General features: G+C 45.6%; 1 protein-coding gene across 4 annotated transcripts in view; it reads left to right on the forward strand.

Moving 5' to 3' along the window:
• MED25 (mediator complex subunit 25) overlaps positions 1-27982 on the forward strand; it is a 613073-nt gene that overhangs the window by 65378 nt on the left and 519713 nt on the right. The window lies entirely within an intron of this gene.

The following is a 27982-nucleotide window of genomic DNA, read 5'->3' on the forward strand; positions in this document are numbered from 1 at the left end:
TTCCTCTGTCCAGCCGTTGCTCATGGTGATTCAGGGGCTATTAAAGCCCAGTCTCATGAATGGAGTACCTGAAGGATGTCGGAACATGTTGCATCCAAGCTGTTGCATGCACATGCCTTGAACCTTTGCCTTGTACTGCTTTTTTGTGTCTTCTCCTCTTTTGCTGTTTCTATTAAATCTGCTGTCTCTTGCCATGCTGCTTTACATGTCTTCCATTTTCACGTTCCCATTAATTGCTTTCCCTTTTACGTCTTTTACATTTGTTTTCCGTGCGTTCTTCCATCTTTCTGCTTCCTCTCATGTATTCATCTTTGCCGCCACATTTTAACTCTGCCACTACATCTGTTACTATCTCTGCTGTCACCTCTTTTTCTGTGATGCAACCTTGCTCACGCTTTCTCTCTGCTGCATAATGAGGTGATAATAGAGTATACAACACATCTAACTAAAATAAGAGGCAACTCAAACTTTGTGTACAGTACACATGACCATTTGTGTTACATTCCTTCTAGAGGTATAATAATATTCCAAGACACATAATGAGTACTGAGATCAATACATGTGTGTGGCACCTGCGTGTGGGTGGGGGGGGGGGCAAAAGTGTCTCCTTGTAGCTGTTGGTGACAAGCTAACCAGGCTCTTCTAGGACCTATCCTGGAGCTAAATAGCTACCAACCTCCAGCAATTTCGATCCCTGCATTCTAATGTCCGGGCAGACTACAAATGATGAAGGTCCTCTGAGTGCCTTCTGCAGTAGATTTGGAATTGTGCCTACAGATCATTTTAGTTCGCAAAAAGTAATGTTTTTATTGCCACAGCGTTGAGAATAAAAGATTGAGGAATCGTGACCAGATCCCATAATGTTCTCATTAGCAGACTCTGTTTAGGTAGACCTAAGGTCTTTGTGTTACCAGAAGGGTAAAGGAGCACACCCTATATCAATTCAGTTCTTGAAAGCCACCATACATCTGTTTTCGTTCATGTCTGTTATCTGCATTACCCACAAGACGCCCTTGGGCTCAATCCCATGCCTATCTCGATACACTTTGCTGGATGCATTGCTATCCTGCCGTACCTCAATTTATACTTCAGGTGACATTCCTTGCAGTTAAATGAGGCCAGCTACAGAGCACTCTCCCTTATTGAAGTTTTATCAACAGTTCAAGGCATATCTAGTCACCAGACCCGCCCCTCTGCGCACATGCTCCCTCCTGTTGTTTTTGTTTGCCTTTCATTCTGTCCCCATTCATGATTTCAGGTTTGCAGAACTAGCTGTATAAATCCCAAATACTCACTAAACTGAGTTATGATTACAGCAGTGCAAATGGTTTGCTGCTACATTTGAGTGAACATCTGGTCAATAAAGGGAGAATGTTAATATTGATTTAATGCTTCCCACTCTCTCATTCGCTTATGATCCATTCCTTTGGTTTTGAGGTGAGCTGTTTTGATCAAGAAAACTAGAGCTGTGGATCTACGATTTTGACAGAGCATGGAAACCCTGAAGAAGTTTTGAATTCTGTCCATGCAAATCCCATGGGGCCAGGGAAAACGGGTAATAGGGCATTTCGAGGAACAATACAGTTCTGTGCATGAAAATTCAGAGACACTGGAAACGGGAATAACTTCTTGTTGTGAACATTCACTGGTGACATTCATTGCAAACAAGCTATTCCCTTGTGGAGGAATCGCTGTGCCAAAGCCTTCCAATTTCAGAATTTGATGGGTCAATTTCCCTAAATGGACTCTAGTGTGATGATGAACAGGTGGTGAAGGTAGTGCAAACCTAACAGCAATGCAGGAATGTATGGTACTAAGTAAAACAATTTTTTTCACTTAATCGAAAATAAAGAAAATCACTTTAGAAAGACTGCTCAGTGGTCTTTCTAAAGCCACCTTTCACGCCCCTGGACGTGCACAGGGGCTGACAGGCGCGGGCATCCCAGGTAAGTGGTGTGTTTTGTATGTCTGTCCGTGGAAGGAGGGGGGGGGAATGTTTTTTGGCGGGTGTGGAAGGGGGAGGGAGACCGGCAGATAAGTGTGTTTGCATATATAAAAAGTGACAATTATCTGCCTTATTTTAGTATGCAGGCTTAAACATGTGGAATGATCACGTGTAGAAGCAGACTGAATCTCACTGGAAACTCCCAGGGCCTCTTGGGATTTAATAGTGTTTGTTCTGGTGTTGGGACCTCATGACAGTATAGCTGCTGGCCATGTGCTCCTGCTATGCGATCAGGCTTGCTTGCATTGATTTGGCTTTGCACAGAAAAGGAATTTCAGAACTCTAGCTACCTTCCCCACAAGTGCTATTTTAAAGGGTGCTGCTGTTGCCGTCCATATATCATCAACTTATTCACAGGCATACAGATATCCATGGACCTCCACTGTTGCCGGGACCCAGATCTTGACAGATTTGAGCCAATTGAATGCTCCAACTTGCACTGACACCAAGGCACACAAACACCCATGATCAATCGGAAATTCCGTAGTTCCTTCACACCATTTTACTACAGCAACCTATACAACTCCGGAGACCTCACAAGCCAAGACCTTCCAACCATCGTGGCGGTATCCTAGTGCTACGTTGTAGAAAATCAGCTTTTTGGCCTTTTTGCTAAAGGCTTCCTGATGCAGTGGCTCGGTGAAATATCACTAAAGATTGCTAAAACCAGCCACCTAATGCTCTGCACAATTCTGCCTTTTCTCCTCTGGTGCATCACGAGTTGAAGGTGATTTACCGCTGCCCCACTTTGAAGGAAAGGTTCTGTTTGGGCTTTTTTTAATCCGAAATTATTTGGTGCTATTCCATTTTTATATTGCGTGGGGCGGGGGAGTGGGGCAGAGACCTTAGTAGCCAATAGTTTATAAAATGAGTTCTGTCATGACCTTTCAATCCTGGGTGTGAATAAGCATAAAAAACCTTTTTTTTCCATTCTCTTAATCTTGTACAGTAATCCAAATTGTCTGTTTGCAATAAAGATGGACTGTGAAGCAGGATTCCCAAACACTCGATCTCCTCCATTCTGACTGGTGTAACACAACATTTTATTTATGTATTCATTTGTAAGCGCGAAGGGCCCATAGGCTTTAAGGCACACATAAAAAAGAGACAAGAACAAACAGACATAAACAAAAAAACTAGAGAAACACTCAAGAGCCAAAAGCAAATTCATAAATTGAAACCGGCAAACAGAGGTAGTCAGGCGCAGACCATTAAAGTAGCAAATCCAGCAACAGCTTATTTAAAGAAGTGCTTAGCTGCAATCCATGTGTTTTCCTTAATGTGCCTCCCTCTTTACTATCTCTGTATCTGCTCTTTCATCCTACACCCACCACCACATCATTCTGTCCCGTTCCTGTTCTGATGTCCATCATTTATTTGGGCATCAGCGAGGTTAGAAAACCCTTTTGGCATTGGTTTGATTAACTTTGATAGCCCCCTAGTCTTTTTGCTGGACCTTTGATTCCTAGCCTAGTTTTGTCTTCAAATAGGCTTTTGTTAAACCTCACTAAATACTGCAATTCATTTTAAATGCCATGTATTGGTAGCCCATAAGGTTACCAGAGCAGGAGTACTGTAATGTATTCGGCTATTTCTGGGTTATACATACATTTTGAAACTTCATCATACTGCATTTGGACCATATGCAGAGGTGTAAATGAACATATAGGTGATTAGAATTGTTTACAGAATACATGTAACAGCTGGTATGCATACAACCTATAGATTGGCAAGAGCCGGTTTAGAAAAATAGAGTTTATAATGATAATGATGTGTTATTTATATAGCGCCTTAATCCAAAGCGCTTTGCAGAGCACATATTTACATACAATATCACCCAACCCGAAATTGGTACTCGTTTATCGACCTCGGAAGGATGAAAGCCTGAGTTGGCCATGCCGGGATTTGAACCTGCGACCTGCAGATCACGCTCAGATCGCAGCAACGAGCGCTCAACCCGTTGAGCAATTTTACCAGACTTATAGTAATATACCAAGCCTATACATTCACCCATGCATATGTCATTACTCAGGTGCCCAACACAAGGCTTCAAGTGAGCCATGCATTCGCTACAGATACATGTTCTTATTGAATCATGAACACAAGACTACAAGTAGCTATGCATTCACTACAGATACATGTTTCATTACTGAAGAGCCAACAAAAGGCCTCTTAAGCAATGCGTTATATGCACACGCATATACACCTTTTTAAAACACTAAGAAAGACCTTTCTTATTGAGAATATTCGATACATACATTAAGGTCTGATTTATGGAAGAAGGCCTTCTAGGAAAATAAAGCCATATTTTTTGTATTTAGCAATAAAAAGCCCAAAAGGACATTTTGCAATCTTGCTGACGTACAGTCTGGAAAAACTCAGATTATGAAAAGTCCCTTCTTTAATCTCATGGACCAATTCAGCCCAGTAAGATGGGAACATATGAGGAACTAGAAAGAACGAGACATGGTTACAATTCGTACAAGAAGATAACTTGTATAGCGGAATCTTTTTTTCTTCTTTACCTCCTTCTTCCCAGCTTCTCTCCTCTGCTAACTTCACAGTTGCTGTGATTGATGTCCTGGGCCATTATGCATCCTCGGGACCCCTGACCACTCACACCCAATCGCCCCGGCTTCTGTCTACCCTCAGCACTTGCCTTGGCACACCCTCCGCCAAGGCGGCTTGCCCTTACCCAACGCGGTACAAAGCCGTGTAGCACTACCATACCTTGCACTTCATCTGTTGCTCACCCACGAGCACAGACACTCCAGCACCTACCCCCTCTGCCCTCTTCCTTGCTGCACTTGCACGTTCTGAATACTCAAAAGGCATATAGGTTCGTCCTTTTTTCTTTCCCCTCCACTGTTTTTTGTGTATTTATTGTGTTGCACTCCCTTGTTCCCTCAGTTTGCCCTGTGGGCGCTTTGAAACAGTGTGTACTTGCTGTATAAGCGCCCAACAAGCAAACAATAAATACATTAAATACATACTTTTGTCAGTTAGGATAATAGAGGCCAGACACTGGACTAATGTCAAGTGTCTGAGGCAGTAAAGACCCAGTTAATGTAGGTAAGGTTTAGCAAACAAATATAACCAATAGACCGGACCCTGGAAGTCTGATGAGCCAATATAAGAACCAATTATGTAGGGACATTGTTTATAAACAAAAATGACCAAATAGATAAACAAAGAAATGTCAACTACGTCCATGACTGAATTTAAGCCTCAGCAGTTGGCCTGGGAGATTACATTTAATGACGTTCAAAATCTATGAGGGGGGCACAAGATCAGATTAGAGAGCTTCCACAGAAGACCCTAAAAAGGAGAACAAGGTGCCACCCCACAGTCAGCGAGCAAGGCATGCAGAGCAGAGGGAAGATGCCTAGGTGATCTAAGCAACCTTGGCAGATCTGAAGGAAGCTGAAACACCCAAGCCAGCGTTTGAGGACATGGGTATGAGAAAGCAAGCCAAGCCAAAACATAGAATTTAAATTCTTTTTGAATTATCTTTTTAAAGAAGCACACGTGTTATTTAAATTGGATTAATAATTACCATTATTCAAAGAGGTTCCAAAAAAGGCATTCAATATAAACATTTTGAGTGTTCCTATTGAGAAACTGAGCATTAGAAGTATTTTTTTGAGATGTTCCTAGTGAGAATTGCATGGGACCTACATTTCAGAACCAGCGGTGAGAGAAGTTGTCCCCAAATTTAGGACCAGTATTGATCCCATGCAGCTCGTGTAGTCTTGTTTTCAAGATGAGCCTGCTGCCCCTGGCTATCCTATTGATTAAATTGTCCTAGGATAGGGTTTATACTCATTAAGCTTAAGCACAGAGTGGTGTTGCATAATAGCCTCAAAGCCTTAAAGGCCTATGTTATATAGGCTAACATCTCCCCTCCCTGCTTTAGGCTATTGTTACATTGTGACCGGAATTCCATTTCTGAGTTTCTCTTGTCCCTTTTAAAGGATCCCCTAAACTCTTTATTTTTCTCTCTGCTGGTTTTCCCAGCTGTTTGACTGCATATTTGGGAACAGTGGGACTTCCGTTGAGGCCCCAACTGTCACTGCAACTGTTTTTCAAATGCTGTCCTATAGTAGCCCATAGGGCTCTGTAAGGGAGTAGGCTGGTGGCAGCTGGCCACTGTAATTTAGTTTTTACTGCATTCGTAGCCCAATGGATCTACGTGAAATGTCCGAGGCGGAATAACCCGCAACGGAAATGTTTGCATGGGAAATGTACGCACTATAATGTTTGTACATTTCCCATACGAACAACCATTTCAAAACCCTAAAAACTTACACCCCCAGCCACACCCACAACACCCCTCCACCTACACCCCCAACATACCCACACCCTGCTTACCTTTTAAGATGTGCTATGTCCCTGCGGCACCTGTTCCCTTTCACTTCTGTTATCGGGAACCGACGCCGCAGGGTCTATATTTTTATTTTATTTTATTTTTTCTTTCTTCGCAGGTGTGCTGCGGGGGTGTCCCCCGCGACCCCTTCTCACTATACTGTACAGTGTAGTGAGCAGGGATTTGTGGGGGACAGCCCCGCAGCCCCCATTTTTTTCCTTTGTTTTTTTTTCTTTTGTCGGGTCTGCTGAGGGGGGGGGTGTCCCCCGCAATACCCCTGCTCACTATGCTATATACTATAGTGAGCGGGGAGTTGCGGTGGACAGCCCCGCAGCCCCCAGCTTTTTTTTTTTGTAAAATTGAACTTTTGGTGGTTTGTGCTTTAGGTCTTTTTGTAAGGTCAGTAAATTTTATTTCGACATTTCGGCCTAACCCGCCCAATGGTCCAGTATGGTAGCCATTGACATATTAATGCATTTTTAAGCTTTTATGCCTGCGATTTTTGTTTTTAACTATTTGTCTGTGTGGACTGTGAGGCAGACCTAAAATGGCTGTTTGAGCTTACTACGCCCTGGCCCGCTCCCTTTAGCTGTAGTATTAACTGGCTTGGCCTGCTTTTCTGCTCCAGACAGGCCCAATGTATATCCTGTGTTTGTGGACTTGAGTGATTGGCGGTTTTTAGGCCCATCGTGATCGGCTCGCTACCTTGTGTGTGACTGAAGGGCTGGCTTGGCCAACTCCCAAGTGATTGCATTTTATCTACGTTCAAACCTCTGCAATCTTGACCTGCCTAAGTTGCTGGAAGACTGCTGTGATGATGGGTAACTGCAATTGAGGGCCTGGCCCTGGCTCCTGGTTTTTGCCCACAATTTCTTATTGGGCTGCTGGAATCCCTTCCCGGAACTTTCCTCATCCCTTTATCCTACTTAATGGCTTGACTGGCTGTCCCATGCTGAGACTATTTCTGGGTTGTTGCTGTGGCGCCGCATTCCGAAATCATCCTGGACTGGTCCCCTCAAAGTACGGAGCATCGCTGGCCTAGAGGAGTGGTGGGTCACCACTATTCTTCAGCACTGGCTTGGGCCATCCTGTGTCACCTCCATCGTTTGCTCCCATCATGGGACTGTTCTTTGCTGACTACCTGACCTGTTGAGCTGCCCAGTGCAGTTTTTCAAGTTCTGCTGACTTCATGGTGCCCCTCTGTCACCACCTCTGCTTCTGGTTGGTGGTGCGTCCTCTTTGGAGCAAGGCTTATTCTTCCTTTCATCAGTCTGGGTTACTGCTGGTCTGGGGTTCACGTTCCTGGGTACCGGACCATTGTCCCAGTCCTGTGAAGGAAACCCATTTCTTACTGGGTTCTCTCACCACTTCTGTGCCAAATTCTCAGTGACTGGCACCATAAGTACTTGTCCCCAGGTGCTGTATCCCTGATCTATTCCTTTAAATAGTCTTTAAGGGTCCCATGTATTGGGTTTTACGTCCATCCTTCTCTGACTGTCTGGGTCTTGAATCTAGAACTGGGGTTCTTCAAGCTGGTCCACTCTCTTGTTATCTGGCTTAAAGGGATGGTCTAGTAAAATGTTTTATTTAAAAAATAGATAGGCAACATAAAAATAAATACTAGCATTCTCCGTTTTAAAACTTCCTATGTAAAATTTGGAGCTATTCAAGCTCAAAATTCTCAAAAGCAAGCACATGGGCGCATCCATTTTGTGAAATGGAGGCCCTCTTGTTCTGGCTTTTGCTTTTGTGGCACTAATGAAGGAAAAGCCAGCCAGCTGTAGTAAACAAAGGCTACCGCTGGGTGGCTTTCCCTTCATTAGTGCTGTAGGCAGAGGACGGGGACCGGAGACCAGAGCAGGAAAGCTGCAGCTGAATCTCGGTAAGTGCTACTTATTTTTTTTAAAAAATAAGCACTAGCTGCGGTTTTTGTGATGTCATTTAGAATGTTTCCAATAACTATCAACTGCCTTTCATTAAAGTTTTCACCAGGATAGGTCATGTTTTTGTTCTCTCCAGTGATTAAAGTTATAGTTCCCACTAAACTATAGTAGAGTACTATCTTTTAGTATAAATATTTATATATATATATATATATATATATATCAGGATTTAAGTAGTAGTTCCAGTTATTGTGAGGGAAGATCTACAGAAGAAAGAAGATTCCAAGAAGCTTTGGTTGGCTGAGTGGCAGATTTTTCAAATGAAGACGAAGCTAAGTTTTCAGTGTTGTTTCTTAAAAATTCAAAGAACTCTTAATTTTGTCATGAGAACTGCATTTGGACATTTGGTGCAGTTCATTGTATATATATTTTTATTTTTTAAATTCTAGCTAAACTCTTTCTCTCGTGAAAATGTGGATTGTTCAATTAATGTGAGCGTTTTCGTTTTCGCTTGTTTTTTAGTTAACATATATATATATATATATATATATATATATATATATATAGTAACAATACTAACCAATTTTTTACGAGCGCGAGACTGTAATTATTGCGCGCGTATTGTTTGTTTTTTAACCGCGCTCTTGAAAAGGACCCTATTGCGTCGTTTGAGCGTCGCGGCCATTTTGGAAGTGCGTCGAGCGTCACGGCCATTTTGGAAGTGCGTTGTGTTTCGCGGCCATTTTGGAAGTGCATAGCACGTCGTGGCCATTTTGGGATTTTCTTCGTGCTTGCGTTGCGGCTATCATTTGGATTGCTGAACCTTGTGACTCTTCGTTACGCTTTTCACATGTGAATTGAGAACTTTACAGAATTTCTATGAAAGAAAGAATTTGCCACTAATTAAATTCCTGTAGACTTCATGGTGAAATTAATCTTCTGCAAAACCCACACCAGGTATTTAATATTAAACATTTTCTATATGAGGAAATTGTTAACCGAAAAAGATAAGCTAGTAATAATTGTGGGAATTATTTCCAGAACACTATAGTAAGCAAGGAATAAGACTTCAGTGAAGAAACAAAGTTAATAAGAAGTTCTTCCTTGAAAATATACGTTTAAAGTTTGGTCAAGAAAAGACAATTGCAGAAGTCTCCTGTTTATGAGAAAAAGACAGAAGAAAATAGCCTATTAGCTATATAGGCATAGGCTTCAGGTATGAGAACAGAGTTATAAAATGTTTAGAATAGAAATTGAGATTAGCATAATATTTAAAGAGATTGCCTTTTATTTTTAGGTTCTCTATTGCTTAATACCAGAGACATTCCTGTGAAGACAAACAGAAGTGCCAGAAGCAAGAGTTCCTGTGTTTGTTTGTTTATCTATTCCCCTTTCCCCTTGGGTTTGCCTGGCCAATAGTTTTACGTTATAGGATTGTTGAGCAGGCAGGCTTTGGGGGCTAGGTGGGCCAGCTTCACTCCTGCAGGATTCAACTCTTCAGCTCCTTGACACTTTACAGTACCTTTAGTTAGAAGAAAATGCAATCAGATGACTTCTGTTCCTGTGCAGCTCTGCAGATCCTGGTGTTCCTGGGCCTCAGTCGTGGGGATAAGCGGGAGCACTTCTGGGGACTCCTACACTGCAATGGGACGGTCACCGACAGCAACTGGCAATCTTCAAGCAAGTGGCAATTCGGTGTTTCAGCTCCTCGCGTCTACCGCAAATGGCACCACTACGGTTCCTGGCTGTCGAGATGGACTTTCCTTGCTTCTGGGGTCCAGCACTTTGTTGAGGTGGCTCAGGCTCGGTCAGTCTTGCTTCCTGAGAGTCCAAGGATGTCTTGGCCAACTTAAAAGCAATGCTCACAAGATGGTGTCCCTCTCCGTGGTATTTCGGTTCCAGCAGCAGCTCTGTGGAAATTCAATCAGCTCTGAGAGGCTGTCCAGGTGGCTTACTTTGGAGTTGATTGGTCCCACCAATTCAAAGGGAGAAGTTGTCCTGGCAGGGGCTTCTCTGTCGATACGAATTTGGAGTTTTGGCACAGCAGCAGGGCTTCACCAGGTAAACCAACAGTCCAGGAGTTGCAGCAGGAGTCCTCTTCAAGTTCTTCTTCGGATTCCTTCGTCCAGTGGTCGACTCTGCCTTCCAAGCCAAAAGCCTCGTCTTTTATGCCGGTTTCTCCCCTTCATTCCAGCCTGGCTGTCAAATACCCAGCAGGGTAGCTGTCCTTGCCGACAGCCAGCCACCAATCACCTAGGAGCGCATTCCTGTCTCCCACGACACTAAGCACAGGGAGTCTCTGGCACCTCCCTCACTTCCTGCCCCCACCAGACTCTCTGGAGCCAGAGGCGGACTTCACTCGTGAATCCTACCAAAGACAAAATTAACAAAGGAACCAAACTTGGTTTGACGCGCAGAGTAAATCTCAAGAAGGACCTTTGTGGGGAAAAAGAAGACCGAGGCCATTTTGACAAAAATGGCACCCAATGCCAATGCCAGTGCTTTACTTCAGCTGCAAACACAACCCGCGTTAAAGACACACCAAAGTAGTAAAAAGGAAACCACTGCCACCAACCATTAATAGAGGAAACTGTAACATTAGATTGTTAAATGAGAAGCTAGACAAAGGGGATGCTAGGTAACCCCTATACCCTATGGTAAAATAGTGTGTGCTGGGTCTAGAAATGTGTAATTGTAAGTATAAGTCATTTTCACTTAACTGCTCTTGGAAACAGTAGTTATCCAAGAGGAAAGTATTTACACCTTTGGGGAAATCTGAAAGACAAAAACCAAAAGAAACACAGTGTTAAAATCACATTTAAATACATGAGAATGGGGAAAAGGGTCTCTCTCCCAAGTAAAAATGAAACAGTCCTAGAGTCCGGCAAAAGAGCTGGGGGTCTCTAAGGTGGAGAGGAATTAGCACATTTCTGAGAATTCTCCCTAACACCCGACTGTCGGAGGCCAAGAGTTTTTGGTTTCAAGGAACAGCTGGACTTGCAGGTGGGCTGCTTTGTCTATGATCTTAAGGAGAAAGGGGGACTTGTGATGGGCCTTGAATTGCCTGCGGCGGAGGGATCAAGTGATGGTTTCTTAAGAAGGGGGCAGACCCGTGCATCTTTGAGACATGTTGGAACTGTGCCTTTTGAGAATGAGGCGTTGAGGAAGTGGGCAATGGTGGGTGCACATTCTTTAATGAGTTTAGCTGGGCAATTGTCACCTCTACAGTTCGATGGTTGGATGGACTTTGAGTGGAGAATATGGGGAAATCCCTTCATGTGTGAGTAGGAGGGGGGGGATAGTAGGTTGGTGGGTTGTTTTAGTTGTGGTGATATCAAAGGGGATGGCGTGGTGGCAGGCCAAGGGTATGTTAGCTTGCATGTTGATTTGGCAATTGTGATGGGCTATCCAGTCAAGGGTGCGTCCTTTGATATGCGTGGGGTCGGAGCTGGCTTGTTCGAACCGTAGCGTTTTGAGTGCTTTGTTCAGATTCTTGGCTACCTGATCTTTCTGGTCATTCAAGCCAAGGTGTTTTTTTATTTTTTTATTTTTAAAACTGTTTTTATTAGCATTTTGTTATACATACAGAACTGGTAAGAAGTAACAAACAACTGGCGCTCCCCCCAATCCCCCTCCTTCTTCCAATCCTTACAAAAACAAATTACAAATGTATTCAGGTACATCAGGAGACCAAGTGTAGCATGCACTATCTTTCGTCCACCAGTATGAACTTTGATACATTGATCTAGCCATTCAGTCAGCGGGTTGATGTAATAGGTTATTCCTCGTCTCTTTGTAATCTAGTCGAGTGGGCCCCTCTGTGGTTGACAAGGCCAGATTACATATCGGGAAAAGTAGCTGTAGCCTATTGCAGAAGCTATTCTTGTGGGTTGGGGTCTGCCGGGGTCTCTGCTCTCTCAGTTAAGTATGTACGGAATGGAGCTCAGTAGTCCTTGGGTTTGCTGCTAGGGGGGAGCGTTTGGTTATATTGTGTCTCTCTCGTCTCGTACCTTGACATGAAGTTGAGCCAATCTTGAAAACTGGGGGCTCTGGTCGCCCTTCATGCTCTAGCCATGAGCAATCTTGCCACAATGGAGACCATTCCCATTAGGTGCTTCTCATTCCGAGTGCCCGACTCGACCATGCGCGCATCCAGGCCTCTGGAGAATGCAACATCGGGGTGCCTAGCCTCGCCAATGCCGCCTCTGCTATTTTGGACCATAGTGTCTGCACCTGGGGCACAGCCAGGCCACATGGTAGAAGTCTGCTGGAGACTGTCCGGATCTTTTACAGTTTGAGGGTCTAGCTTGGTATAGCTTATTCAAGCGGGCAGGAGAATCGTACATTTGATGCAGAAATGTAAAATGTATTAGGCGAAACCTGCTATTTATAGATATGGTTTTAGTTTGTGTGCATATTGTGTCCTACTGGTCATCCGTTACTGTGTTACCCGGGCTGCTTCCCATTTATTCCTGTAGAGGTTTGCATGGGGGGGTGGGTCTGAGTGATCGGGCATTGCCATATAAGGTATATACCAGTTTTGTGGTGGTCAGTGGAGTGGAGATGTATGTCATTGTAGGAGAGGTGAGGGGGGCATTTGGAAATTCCGGCCAGCTGGCTCAAAGCAACTCGCACAGTCGGTAATGCATTAATAGCGTGATGGGGTCCATTCTCCCCTACCCTTAAATTCGTTCCATGAGAGAAATCTGCCTTCGGGTGCTACATCTCCCAGCGTAGTGATATGTAGGTGTTTGAAGTGTTGTTGGAAAATAACCTTATGTGTAAGTGGGACACCACAAACATGATATATGGCCATGGAGAGGGAGTACCATATTGCCAATCCGGCCCATTTGCCAGGCGGTCCCATGCCTTAAGGGGTGACCTCTAAAGGTTGCACTTCTGTCCTAGAAAAGTGTTCTTGTTTGCTCCATAGTACTCCCTTCAGATCATTCAGTCGTGCGGTTGCTTTCTCTAAGAGCATATGTGGTAAGTCTTCCAATAGGAGACCACCACCAGACAGCGTATTGGCCTTGTGCGACCTGGTAGTACAAAAGGAGGTCTGTGAACAAGGGCAACACATTTTGTCGAGCGAGACCCTGGGCTGGCCCCCGACCCCAGATCAACCTGTTCATCATGCTCCTTAGCCTAGCCCAGAAGCTTGCGGGAGGCCATATTGGCACGTTGTTGAAGATATATAGTAATTTAGGTAGGACTACCATTTCGGAAAGTGACTTCCTGGCTGCCTGGGAGATGGGAAGACGTACCCAAGTGTCCACTTTATGTTCCAAACTCTCCAGCGCCGCCACGTAGTTCTCTTCATATAATTTAGTGGGGGACGTGGAAACTCGGATGCCCAGATAGCAGATTCCCTGTGGACACCACGCAAAGGTGTTGCTGATGTCCTCAGGGCTCACACACTTGGTAAGAGGGAGGGCTTCTGACTTGGACCAATTGATCCACATGCCCGATAGTGTCCTGAATTCAGTGATCTCGTCTACCACGGGGTTCAAATTGGGTGCAGGTGTTTAACATATATTAACATGTTGTCCACATATAAAGAGACGATGGAGGTATGAGAACGGATTCTTGCCCCTCTGTGGGTGTGAAATTCACATAGTTCGATTGCTAGGGCAAACAATATGGGGGAAAAGGGGTAGCCCTATCTTGTACCACGGGTCTGGAGAATCACCTCTGATTGTATGTGGTTGGTGTACACTCGGGCTCTTGGGGCAGTAAATAGTAAGCATACTCATTATAGAAAGGTGGTGCCCAGACCTGCCCGGCAGAGAACTTCAAACAGGAATGGCCATTTGACAGTGTTGAATGCCTTTTCGGCATCCAGGGCCGCAACTGCTATGGGGACTTCGGGGGTTCATATTGTGCATCAGAGCAAACAGTCTTCGTAAATTGTTTTGTGTGGAGCGGCCTGGAATGAACCCTGCCTGATCCGGTAGGTCCAGGCTGGGCAAAAATCTGAAGAGTCTGTCTGCTAAAAGCTTTGCTAGAATCTTATTATCAGTATTTACCACGGAGATGGGTCTATAGGATGAGCACTTGCTGAGGTTTTTATTGGGCTTGAGTAGTACAGTCACTAGGGCCGTTCTGGTGGATTCCGGGATATTGCGCAGATGGGGAATGAGCAGATTGGGAAAGGCCTTATATAGTTTGGCTGTAATACCATCCGTTTGGGGGCTTTGCCGTTGGAGAGGGGGCAGATTACTTTAAGAAATTCTTCGTCTCAGGGGGGATCGTTTAACTGTGCACTGGGTCGAGCCATCCCAAGGCTATTTTATTTAAGTACTGTATTTTACTATCTTGTCCGGCTGTGCACTGAGTGGTATATAGTCTCCCATAAAATTCCCGGAATGTCTTGTTTATCCTCCCATTATTCCTGGTGAGTTCCCCGTTGGCCATCCCTATTTCAACTATAAGGTCATTGTGCCGTTCTTGCCTGATTGCCCAGGCTAGGGTCCTGCTAGGGTGGTCACCCTCCCCATACCTAGCGGCAACTATCGGATCGCCCAGGAAGGGTTCCTCACTGGCCATCAGTATGCAAATGTCTTCTGGCTTTACCCCAAGCTGGGTCTGAAGTTCCAGAGAGTCCTGCAGGGCCGGGTCTCCAATCTTTTAATTTCCTTTTCTGCAGTCTGAATGGACCTACGTATACTCTTCAGGACACCCTCCCCCCCCGCCCTCTGCTTCTTTTGAGATGCACCAACCTCGAATATATACTTTGAAGGTTTCCCAAACCACCCTGGGGTCAGGGATGTAGTCTGCGTTTATTTGGCAGAACTCCATAATATTCTGGCAGATGTCTTCGCGAAATGCGATGTCTTCTAGGAGTCTTCTGAATCTCCACTGGAGTTGGTTAGGTGGGGTGGTCGGGCCTGTAAATTGCGCCAGGACTGGGGAGTGATCAGACAGAGTTCGAGGTAGGATTTGTGCTCTATGGGTTACACAGGCCAGCTCCGGGGACATCTCGATGTGATCTATTTTAGAGGAACTCCCATGAATCCTTGAGTAGAAGGTGAATTCCCAGCAATTGGGGTGGAGGAGACTCCTTATGTCGATAAGGGCATAGTCTGTCGCAATAGACTTCCATTTTTGGGCCGCCTGTGGAAGGGTTGTCTGGGCTTAGAAGGACCTATTTTGGACCAGTGAGAGAGCGATGTTAAAATCCCCAACCCACACCACCTCGTAACCCAGAAATGTGCTTAGGTGGTCGGCACATTTTTGGAAAAAGTCTGGACTGTCGTAATTGGTACCATATATGTTAATGAAAAGGACGGCCCATCCTGCTATCTCCCCGACAACCAACGTGAAGCAGCCCTCTGTGTCGATTATCAGATTGTGGAGTTTGAACCCCAATGATCTGTGTATGTATACTGCCACCCCCCCGAGAGTGAGTAGTGTATGATGAGCCGTATCTGTGAATGCCCCAACCCACCAGGTTAGGAAGTTTATGTTCTTTCCCCAAGTGGGTCTCCAGGAGGCAGAGGACATTACTTGCATAGTTCGTAATTAGGCGTGTGTTTTCCATTGGTGTACCCCCTGTATGTTCCATAATAACAAGGTTATCTGTACTGGAGGGTTTCCCTCCCTCCTGTGAGTTTGTCATGTTATATCTGGACTGAGGTTTATGTTGGAGACACAGAGTGTCAGTGCTTTGAATAACTGATTAAGTACTGAGTGGTTGATTGGTTCTGATCGTGAAGTGTACCCTGAGGTCTTGGAAGATGGGTCCCTACCCCCCCTATCCCCATAATGCACTTGTGTAGAATAGTGAGCGTCCCACCCCCACCAGAAACTCCAATCTACCAGCCGTAACATCCAGCACCCACCCTAAAAAAAGTAACATCACACTGAACAAGTCACTTTGCCAGTGGGCATGCGGGTGCTGGTGGTTGCTGCGCCTCCTGTTGTCAAGAGGCTTGTTACCATAGTCCTTTCTTGCTATTACATTCCTTTCCATGGATGTCTCCGGTGGTTGCCGTATTATGCCCAGGTCCTGCTGGGGTATGATGCCTGTAGTTTGGTTATGTTAGGACCCTGTATTTGGTAGCCTTGGATCAAGGGGATCCCTGAGGGGAGGCCCCGGGATCCGGAATGCCCATAGCGAACCGCTCTGCTGCCTTGGGCGATGTGAAGAACACTGCCTTGCCGTCGTGCACCACCCTGAGGTTTGCCGGGAACATCATTTAGTACCGTATATCTTTTTTCCTCAGGATGTTCTTTACATTTTGAAAAGGCTTTCTCAGGTCCTGCACCTGCTGGCTGAAATCCGGGAACAAGCGAATTCAGGCCAAGTTTGAGGTCGCCTAGGAGGTTAGTCTGGGTGAATGTTTTTAGGTTTTCTGCAAGAAGGTGGGTCAGGGAGGCTTGGAAGTCAGATACGGGTCCTGGAGGGCGGTAAACTATGTGTATCGAGGTGGTGCAGTTAGGGGATGGGTTGAGCTTGAGGAATAAGTGGTCACTGTAGTTTTCAGTGGTTTTCTCTACCTTTCTGATGGGGGTTGAGTCTTTGGCAATCAAGGCGACTACACCGCCTTTGCGCATAGGGCAATCTTGTCTAAAGATGGTGTAGCCAGGGGGGAGGGCAAGTGAGAGGGCAGAGCCAGATGATTGATTCCTTGCCAACTCTAAGATCTTTGACTTCTCAGTGAAGTAGTGGAACCTTGCCAAAATGGACCTTTTGTCCCCTAGAGCTTGCTCCCGCTCAATGGGCTCTGTCAATAGTAGGTTTGTTGGTGTTTTCTTTGTTGAAGAGTTTCCCGACTATCGCATCAATGGCATTGACGATGTCGCTCTGGGACTCTCCCTCTCGCTCCGGGAAGCCAAAAAACCTAAGATTATTGCGTCATACTCGATTTTCAAAATCGTCCATCTTTAAGGCACACATTTCCTCTCTCTGCTCCAGTTCCGAGAGCCTCATATCGATTTGAGTTTCAAGGTGGTCCACGTAGGTACGGTTGGCCTAAATGTCTTGTGTGCAGTCATCCATACTGTCTACTTTTTTATCCAGACCATCTAGCCTCTTGCCTATGTCGGCCCTGAAGCTCCTGATTTTATCCAAGAGTGTGGCTATACTCTTACTCACTGACTGGGAATCCTCTGAGTCGGCCGCTAATGTGCTCAGCATGGTTGTTGGCGACTAGGGCAGGGGTCTGAATTCTTGTATGGAGGCTGCCCAGCTCATGGATGGTTCCAGTAGGCTAGGGTTCCAGAGTGGGTTAGGAGAACCCTGTGTAATAGCCTCACTTTGACCGTGAAGTTGCACCAATAGTGGTACCGTTTCACTTTACGGATTCCATTACGGTTCGCTCTGGACGAGAAGGGGGTCTTGGGCCTCATTAAGGAGGTCAACTGCCTTCTTCAGTGGGGTGTTGTACGGCGAGACCAACAGGCTCCCCACACAGTCCAGAGTTCCTGCGCTAGTCAGAGGAACCTGGCCTGGGGAGTGGAGGGACCGTCTCTCTGGTTGCAGAGCTGGAGGGCGGCCAGGCAATGATGTAAGGCCATCAGCGGAGTAAGAGGGGGACATGCACAGAAGCGAGATTTTGCATGAGGTAGGGTACGCAATCTACCTGCTGCCTTCCCATTGGCCGAGATGAAGTGAACTTGTTCTCTGTGGAGTCCTCCGGCTGTTTCTCACTAACCACTTAACCAGCTGCCCAGGTCCAAGTTGTATGTGCCTCACCTGGGGAGAAATTTCCCACCGGAGACTGAATAATGGCGAAGCACAGGCCAATCCTGGAGCAGTTTATGATTGTCTTGTTGGCCTGTGCAGGAGAAAATGAGGTCCCGGGTTTGCTGGGGAGTATCTTTGGGTGGCGTCACCAGACCGCAGAAAACTGAGAGGGAGCAGGCTGACCCCTTTGCAGGCCCTGTCGGGGTACCAAGCCCTCTGTGGGTTCAGTGACGGGTAATCGGCTTCACTGGGCTGCACTACACAGGTGGTCTTCCAGGGGGTTAGGGGGAGGCCCTTCCTGTCCCCCACCTGCGGTTGGCCGTTGGCTCTGAGGGTAGCGCGCCTCCCGGGGGGTTATTGCAGCAGTTCGATCCGGCTGCTGGCCCTAGTGTGTTTGGAGGCAGGGTGGAGGGACCCCCTGTCGGCTGGCAATGTTCAGAGGGATGGATCGTCCTGTGTCTCCCTCGCTGTTTCCCAGCTCTCTCAAATCGCCTCAATCTCTGTGTGGGGCGTGGGGTTGGTGTAGCTGTGGCTACTCTATCCCTCACTGGAATGTGTGGATTGGAACCATAGAGTCCCTGCCCCCACATCTATGCAGATACTCATTCAGCCGCTTTTCCCAGGAAGCTCCGATTCTGCCTGGGGAAAGAGCTTTTCGTACATGGCATTTTTTTAACTGAGAAAGCAAGAAGATGGGCAAAGGACTGGGAGCAAAAATGTGTGGCACTGTCATTTTGAGTGTACGGTACTCAAAATGGCATTATGCTGTAAAACGCAGAAGTGCACTCAGCGAAAACAAAAAATGGTAGAAAAATATCCCCTGACGCAAGCCTGTCTTAGACACCTTGTAAAAGAAACAGAAATTACAGACAAGAAAAAAAGGAACCGGGTACACAAAGTACCCCTTGTAGCACTTCTCTTAGGTGATGTGTGCTGCATTGAAAAAACAAAGGAATATCGCAAAGGGGATAGTCCTCCTGCACTTGCAGTCATACGGGGCTGATCAGTGCCCCCAAATGGGATAAGCTGAGTGAGGGAAGTTAAGCAAAAAGGCTCTACTTGCTTCCAAAAGCGAGGACAGTGTCCAAATCTTAGCAAAATGTTGTGCGGGTGGGGGTGGAGGGGCAGGGAAAGGGGAAGCAGTGCTCCTTGATGTCAATGGAGGGAAAGTTGCTAAAAGAAAATCGTGCTTTACACTGTGCATATTCTTCCATCCAGTGATTTGTCTGGAGTATATGTTGTTAATTTGCAAAGTAAAAAGCGTTGGCCGGAGCATTCCTGTTACACTATTCCTACCCTGTGTGTACAGGTACCCCTGATGTTCCATGCACTGACTTCCTCAGATTGTTTTTCTGATGATTCGTTTGTGTTCAGGTGGAAGTAATCAATTAAAAAATATTTGGTTGATAGTGATAATAAAATGGGTGTTTTTCACTATTTGAAGCTCCCTTGAAGGGAGGATGGATAGGCGCATGTGGTATTAAAAAGCCAAGTCACAGAAAGCATGGGTCAGTGTAGGGAAACATTTCTCTTTATGTAACTTTGCCTCCATAGTTCCTATGGACCCCAATATTTTTGCTCCGCATTTAACCCTGTTCTTACTTTTTGAAGTGAAGTAGAGCCTTTAGCTTCACTTTCCTTGCCTTTTGCTCATTGTTATGGGGAAACTGATCAGTCTTTCAGACTATCAGTACTGGGAAAATAGGTTTCCCTGTTTGAAATCGTGTACTTTTTTACATTGCACACAGCATATTACAGTGTAGTGCAATGGGGATACTTTCGTATCTTGGTTACCTTTTATGTGACTAAAGACAAGCTGGTGGCTGCAGATACATTTTCCCCATTTTTGCATTATTTTTAGTGTGCACATTCACGTTTACCGCGAAGGCTACTAAACATGAATATTGCTCTAAAATGGCTGTTCCGCTAGATTTCCACTTGCTTCTTTGGCCATGTTGTTGTTTGTCCTTCTTCCTACCCTGCCAGGCCAGGAAAGTCCTTCTAAGGCCATGCACATGCCCAGGAAAGCTGCTGCTTTCGCAGGCTAATAGTGCCTTTGTGTTATTTGTGGCACAGAAAGGGGGGTGGGGACTATCTAGTTCCATTCCACATCCTTGGTGCCAGAACATCTAGATGTGCGGTACATGTGAAACCAGTAGTTGCCCCTGATTGGATAACTACTGGCTGTTTGAATGGTGCAGATCCTTACCATTGGTGGGCTTGGACATGCTTCCAGCTTGCAATTTGTCTATCAAGAGCACCTCTGCAGTCATCTCCTCGGATCAGCGTTAGAGCCAAGAATCCCTCGAACAGCCATCTGAAGATCCTAAAATGGCTCCCGAAATGGCTCATCATCCCTTCCTGTGTCTGGCCCGGTGTATCCCTGTTTTACTACCGGATTTCTGAAGACCCTGAGTGGTGCTTCAACCCTGGGACCAACCAGTGTCGACGCTTTCTTGAGGGTCCTGCCCTTCTGAGCCTTTAGAAGTGTCCTTGGACCACCCAGTAGACTGCACAGCTCTCTCGGGGGCAACCGCGCCTGAAGTTTCACCGTTCCACGTTCCAGTCCGGAACTTTGGTAGTCACCAGCTTGTATCACAAGTCGCCTTCTCCCTGCATCACGGGAACCTGCCCTGGAACTGCTTCTTTGACCGCTACTGGAAGGATGCCTGTCGTCACCTGCAAACTGTGATTGCTGCTGGAACTCTCCTTCCGCCATCCCTTGAAGTGCCCTGAGGAGGTCTGCCAGTGTTTTTTGCATTTCTTCATTGCCAAAGGTTGCATCTTGCAGTTGCACCAAGCCGGAAGAATCCTTGAACGCACAACTTCTGGACATCACTCATCAGCACCTGCAACAGAAGACTCTACCCCAGACGATTGCGATCTACAAAGTCATCTGGGAACATCTGAGTCAGTGGGGGTAAGCGAACGCAGGGCATTTGTACCCCTTGTCCTTGTTGGGGAGATGCATCATTTGTATGCTTCATCCCCACTTTTTGCTGGACTTCTGGACCTTTTTCTTTAAATCCTGAATGAGTGGAGTTTTTTCCACTCATTCATTCTTATGGGATCTGTCTTTTGGAAATCTGTTCTGTTTTTTACTCTCCTATGGAGTCTACATTTCCCCTCATCTCTTTTAAAGGCATCTATATTTTACTTTTGCAGGACAGGGCTGCTGGGTACCCTTTGGGTTCTCTTTTGAGATTCTTTTCTATATCTTAGAGTAACGACAGTTCTTAAGGAAAGAGGGATACTTGGCATCTCTCCTAAAATGTTATAGTCTGATAGATTGGCACACACCACCGTATGTGGAGTGTCAAGGGGGTACTTGGTATCCCCCTTCTCTCTGCTTCTGCTTCTGTGTCTTCTTAGTCACATAGACAATCTCCTAGTCATGGGTGGTGGCAGTGGATGTGTTCTACCAACTATTGTTATTTTTTACCGCAGATTGTGTTCAGTCTTGGTTGTGCACAATAGGGTCACCTAAGTCCTAGCTTGGTGACTCCTTTCTTTTTTCGCCTTCTCTAGCGTGATTCTTTGTTAGCCCATCTATCATTCTGGGAGGGGGAGGTCTGTGTTTTGCCATTGGCAGGAACCCTTGGGTGTCCACACCTAGGTTTGCATTTGTCTGGGCAGGCAGGAAGTGGGGGGGGCAGTTAGTCACTCCCCTGCTCTTTGTCTGCCTGAGTGCCTGAATGGAACCAGCTCCCACTGGGGGTCTGGCTGTCCTGATTCGACAGCCACCTGCCCCTTTTTGTAAACTGCTGAGAGAGATTGCAGAGGAGTGTGTGCTGAAGTCGACCACTAGAAACTGAAGTAACCGAAGAAGACGACCAGAGACGCCTGCAGACCCTTTGCAACAATGTGAAGCAACCACTCCTGTCCTGACCACGTTTTCTGTGTGCCAGAGGAACTCCGTAAGAAGACTCCTTCCCTTTGACTGGGAGGAACAATCAGTCCCTAGACCAACTCCAATCTGTGCCATCTCCCGAGGTGCTGTGCCTCTCCAGAGCTGCAGACTGCGAATACCAGGAGACCTGTGACCCAATTGAAGTGCATCGTCTTTGAAAGGCCAAATCCGTCCAAGTCTTTGCTGAGCTCCAGGTGAACCTCCAAAGATGCAATCCAACTCATCCAGGTCCCCTCACAAGAGTGCTGGTCTCCAGGAATCAAAGACCATCAACCGGGCAAATTGTGTCCTTTGTTGGTCTGCAGGAAAGACGCCAAAACCGCAGACTGACCAGAAGAGCTGAAGAAATCCGTGCCAGAGGCCCTCCCTCGAAACTGCTGCTGAGAGATGCCGTTCTTTGTCCTGCCTTTCGTCACCAGACTGAGGAATCCGGAGGTCGGGTCCAGCACCGCCACATTGAGGAGAATCCAGCCACGAACATTTCTTCAAACCTAAGTTACTGTGGGGAAGAAGGTATTGCTTACTTTAATCCGAAAAGTCGCTCCGTAGCGTTGGGAGTGCACATATATGTCCAGGGTGCCCCCTCTTACCTCTGACCCAAGCTGCTGCTTCTGCCCCTTTAGCGAGTCCTTTAACATGGTCTGTGGTGTGTTAATCTTCCTGCATCTTAGCCTAGAGACCTAGAGACTACAGACTATCCACAGGAACTTTTGACTGTTCTGCTGCTTCACAGGTCTTTGAGCCTGCCTTTTATCTAGGGTTGCAAATTGACTTGCTGTGTGAAGAAACTTCCTATAGAATCGCACGCTGTGTTAGTATTTGACTCAGTAATTATTTTCCTTCCTAAAAGACTATATCTTATGTGGTTTTGCTTACTAAATGTGATTACCATATTTCTTCTGTCTTTGCAAGTGCGCGGTAATACCGAAAATATGGTAGAACTGATTTGTTTCAAACATTGTAACAATTGTAACCATGAGCAACTACAAACTAAGCAGTGGCCTTTGAAAAGTATCTACAAGTATTTCTAGGTGTTTTGGTTCAACGTACTAAGTATTTCAAAGCATATATTGTGTAAATATAATCTATATTTTAATATACATTTGTGTGTTTCTTTGAATTGTATTTCTAACTATGTTCAGTGTACGTGCCTACAGCACACATCTTCCTCTTATGATAAGCCGACTGCTCTGCCACTCTACTAAGGTTCCATGAGTAGTACAGACTGATATTAAGAGTCTGGGATCTAAAAACCATTCGGATAGCTTTATAAAGAATTACCTGAAAGTGGATTTTCAGAAAAATCACCCAACAGCCGCCTTGGAATTGGCTGCTTTGGAATTGGCCACTGATTCCTGCTACCTTGAATTTTTCCATCTTTGCATCTTGCCACTGTGAACTTTGCCACTCTGAACTTTACTGCTGTACATTTTGCCCCCTCTAATTCTTACTGCTGTGTGTTTTTGCCGCTTTGAACTTAGCCACTGTGAATTTTGAAGCTCCCACATCACGAGGCGTTGCGACTGCGAGACAACCACCACAGAGAGGCTTTCACCACTGTCAACCTAGGTGCATTCATGAGGCCCTGACAAGTGAATCTCTGCCACCATGAACCTACCGCAACAGTGAGACATTTGCCACTGTGATGTTCACCATTACAGGGTTTTGTGTCTGAGGCCCCACCACTGTGAGGACTTGCCACTCTCATAATCTTCATTTGAGACCTTGCCATTACAAGCTTTATCACAGTGAGACTTCAGTGGTTGAAATTAAGATTAGATGAGCAGGAGCTAAAAGCAACTCCTGGGCACCGAGTATTAACTAGTGACCAGGAGCTACCACTGGGGACCAAGGATCTAGTTCCGCAAATCTAACTTCTACATAGGATACAAACGTATCTTTCTGTCCATTACTAATGATCCAGTATGCTTCAGAAGTTCTATAGATGTGGCTTAGTGTTTATTTATAGGTTGTCCCAAATGCGCAGAGTTAAATTCACATAGGTGTGCTGGTTCGCTATCAGTAGCTCCTGGTAGCTATTGGTGTCAAGCTAACCAGGCTCTTCTAAGCTACAAGCAGGAGCTAAATAGCTCTCAGCTCCCCTGAATTCCAAACACTTCGCTTCTGCCATAGTAAAGCTCTGCACCAGTGACCTTCTGCCCCCATGGGAGACTCTGCCCTCCCTGGGATAGTCTGCCCCAGGGATATTGTCCCACCCCACCACATCACACTACTCCCTCTTTCTTGGACTAGCCCAAACAAAAACGGCTGAAACGAGTAACCTGTGGAGAACATATCCCACCAGGAAAGACCTGAACCATTAGCCTAATTGGAAAAACAAACCCTGAAATCAAACCAGAAATCCATGCCCAACCAATAAGCATGCATCCAAACAACAAAAATCCCGCAAAACAATGCCTCATACCAGGAAAGACGGATGCACTGGAAGAAACCGTACAAGAACAAATCAGACGGAAGAAACCTACCGTCCCAACTCACCCAGCTAAAGAACCAATAAACACCAAGAAACAATACACAGAACTTCCCTCTGGATGAGCGCTGCTTTGCTGGAACAAGAACAACATTGCTTTATTTGTTGCGCTACCCATCAACCTGCCAACCGCTTGCACAACCAACCATACGCAAACACAAGGCGGGATGATGAATAGAGTGGATAGATCTGAATTGCACAGAAGTAGTACAATTGAACCACATGAATTCAACACACCGTTCTTCACAAAAACATGGCAAGACTTAAAGAATCATCAACCTGATCAGAGAGACCTCCAAATAAGACATCAAACCTACCTCAATCCGCTAGATCTACTCAACGATGAAAAGGAAGTAACAAAAGTCTACCACACCACCTACAAAGCAAAACCCAATGCAGAATTGAAAAGAAACACAAACCAATACCAAATCAAATTACCTACACCACAAACACATAAGGCGGGGATTGCAAACACCAGAAAGCAGAAGGACCCCGGAGCAACAACCTTATGATGCCCTTCGGGATCCATTTGTCAATGTGAATACAAGCAAACCTCCCAAAAACTCCTCCAATTCAGAAAAACTGTAAATCTATAAATATCATGGACCTAAACACCAGACTGGAATCCACGAAACCATGGCCTACCATCTTGGATTCATCCGACATTAAATAAAGAACTGAGACAATCCAAAAATAGATTACAATGATAACGCAATGGAAAAACCGCTCATTCCCTCGCTAAAAAAAGTAATGGTGAGATGGCTCACACCTCCCCTCCTAGTACTGAAGAAAACTTACAGGGAATTGGAACAAGAATGGAGGAAAAACTATACAATGACTGATAGGACTGTACAAAGATGAAATCCTCAAAGCACAAAAACAATACTATACCAAACATATCAGAAATTCAAGCTACACCCAGAAAGAGTTGTTCAGCATCATCAATGAGCTAAGAAACCTGACTGCATGCAACAACACATCCACGCCCTCACAAAAACAGTGTGATGACCTTGCAAACCATATAAAAAACAAGATCTAAAGCATCCAGCAAGTCATCAAGAGCATGCCCAATAAGAACACCAACACACCTAATCAGTGCCAAATGTGGAGCCAACCACATGATTAAACTACTTCTCACTGATTTAGAAAGAAATATTTGCCAGTTTAGTGAATCAAAGCAACCGAGCAGGCTCACCACCGGACCCTTGCCCACCAGAAATTTACAAGATTAGCCTCTTCCAAAAACAAAAAAACAGCAGTATACTTCCAACCTCTTTAACATTAACTACTGGCAACCGGAAATGTACCATGAAGCTTCAAATTGGCATATGTGAAGCCACTCCTTAAAGACCCCTCTGCGAAACACAGAAAACCTAACCAACCGATATCAAGCATCCCAGACCCTGCGAAACCTCTCGAAAGCTACGTATATAAACAATTCCTGTAACGTGTATAAAACAATCAGTACTAGACCATGCACAAGTCGGTTTTGGACCCATGAAAGGAACGGAAACCGTTAATATGTTAAGCACAATTGTATGTAGTACCTTTTGGGAGACTACACCAACCTTGTCCTCCTGGCAATAGGTAACCCAACCCTTGGTATAAGTCTGTACTACACAGGTTGGTAGTGTGGCTGAGCAGCCAGGCTTATCTCAAGATGGGTCAATGTGAGCAGTAGGGCTTTTAGAGATTCATAGTGACAAGTCTCCAAATAAACACTTACTCTCAAGGTTTCTTGATTAAACAATTATTTATTAATTTAGCAGTCAGCTGAATAAGCCTTCCTCAGAAGGGAGCAATATATAGGTAACACCAAAATACACTTCAAAACACACCCTCTCAGTTTCACTAAATCAGTAGATAGCCATTTGGGATGGCACACAGACACTCCCTACAACCTGGGGTGACTTAAATAATTAGGAAACTGTGGACATTAATATTTCACTGGCATATTTAGAGCAATACTGAGTTTGGTGTCAAAGATAAAGGTTTGGGAATAAAACAAAGGTTAACAAATATTCTGAAGCAGGTAAGTACTTTGGAACCCTCCAATGCAAAGTAAATTAACTCTTTCGGAGCCCCACAAGTTATCTAATGTGTGACTTTTGCTGACGGATAGTCAAGCACAAAGTCAGAGGTAAGAAGAGTCTTTCAGGGAGCCAGGACTGCCAATGTTAATTGAGCAAAAAGTCAACGTGAACTGAAGCACTTCTTGTAGGTACGTAAAAGTCTTGTACAATGTTTTTAGAAGTCTTTTAAGAAAATAGAATTACTGTAAGGCCACAAGCTGGGAGGCTTGTGAGGGGCAAAGCTGCAAGCAACTCTGCAAGAGCAACCACAACAAGTCTCAACTGAGAGCTAGTTGGGCTACATGACAAGAGGTAAGTCCTCTTAGTTTTACAGTATCTTTGGTTAGAAGAAATTGGTTCCAGCTCGCTTCTGTTTGTTTGTAAGTCTGCAGATCCGGTGTTCCCGGGCCTCAGTCGTGGGGACAAGAGGGAAGAGGTCTGGGGACTCCTGCACTACGAATGGAAGGTCGGTGGCAGCAATGGGCAAACTTCAGATCAGCGGCAATTCACGATTTCAGCTTCTCAAGCCTCTCGCAAATAGCACCACTGCGGTTCTCGGATACCGCTCTGGACTTTCCTCGCATCTCGGGTCCAGCACTCTGTTAAGGTGGCTCAGCCTTGGTCAGTCTTGCTTCCTGGGAGTCTGGAGGATCTTCCTGGAGCTCGGGTCCAACTTAAAGACACTCGTTCGATTCTGGTGTTCCTCCCCCTGGCAATCGATTCCTGCAGCAGCAATGGAAGTACAGCCAGCTCCGAGAGGATGTCCAGATGATCTTGTCTTGGGGTTGATTGGTCCCACCAACCCAAGGGAAGAAGACGTCCTTGCAGGGCTTCTCTAGTCGAGGCGAATTCAGAGCTTCAGCTCTGCAGCAGGGCTTCACCGGGCAAACCAACAGTCCAGGAGTTGCAGCAGGCAGCTCTTGCAAGTTCTTCTTTGGATTCCTTCGTCCAGTGATCGACTATGCCTTCCAAGCAAAAAGCCTCACCTTTTATGCAGGTTTCTCCCATTCATTTGCAGCCTACCTGTCAATCACACAACAGGGTAGCTGTTCTCCAAGGACAGCCAGCCGGCCAATCACCTTTGGGTGTATTCCTGTAACCAAGGGGATGGAGCACAGGGAGTTTCGGGCACCTCCCTCACTTCCTGCCCCTGCCAGACATACTGGAGCTAGAGGAGGGCTTCACCAGTGAATCCTGTCAAAGACAAAGTGAACAAAGGGACCAAACCTGGTTTGGCGCTTAAAGTAATTCTCAAGAAGGACCTGTACTACAAGAAATGGCAAAAAAAGACGACCAGGGCCATTTTGACAAAATGGGCACCCATGGGTGCTTTACTGCAGCTGCGAACGCAGCCCGTGATAAAGACACAATGGTAGTTAAAAGTAAACAACTGCCCCCAGCCATTAATTGTAGAAAGGGTAACATTAAAATGTTACTTGACAAACTAGACAAAGTGGATACTAAGTAACCCCTCCAGCACCCTACTGTAGGATAGTGTGTGCTGGGTCTAGAAAGTTACAAACTGTAAGTAAAGTCAATTTCACTTTACTGCTCTTGGAAACAGTAG

This window comes from Ambystoma mexicanum, chromosome 1p (assembly GCF_040938575.1).
Source record: "Ambystoma mexicanum isolate Mex_15411 chromosome 1p, UKY_AmexF1_1, whole genome shotgun sequence".
NCBI classification, from domain to species: domain Eukaryota; kingdom Metazoa; phylum Chordata; class Amphibia; order Caudata; family Ambystomatidae; genus Ambystoma; species Ambystoma mexicanum.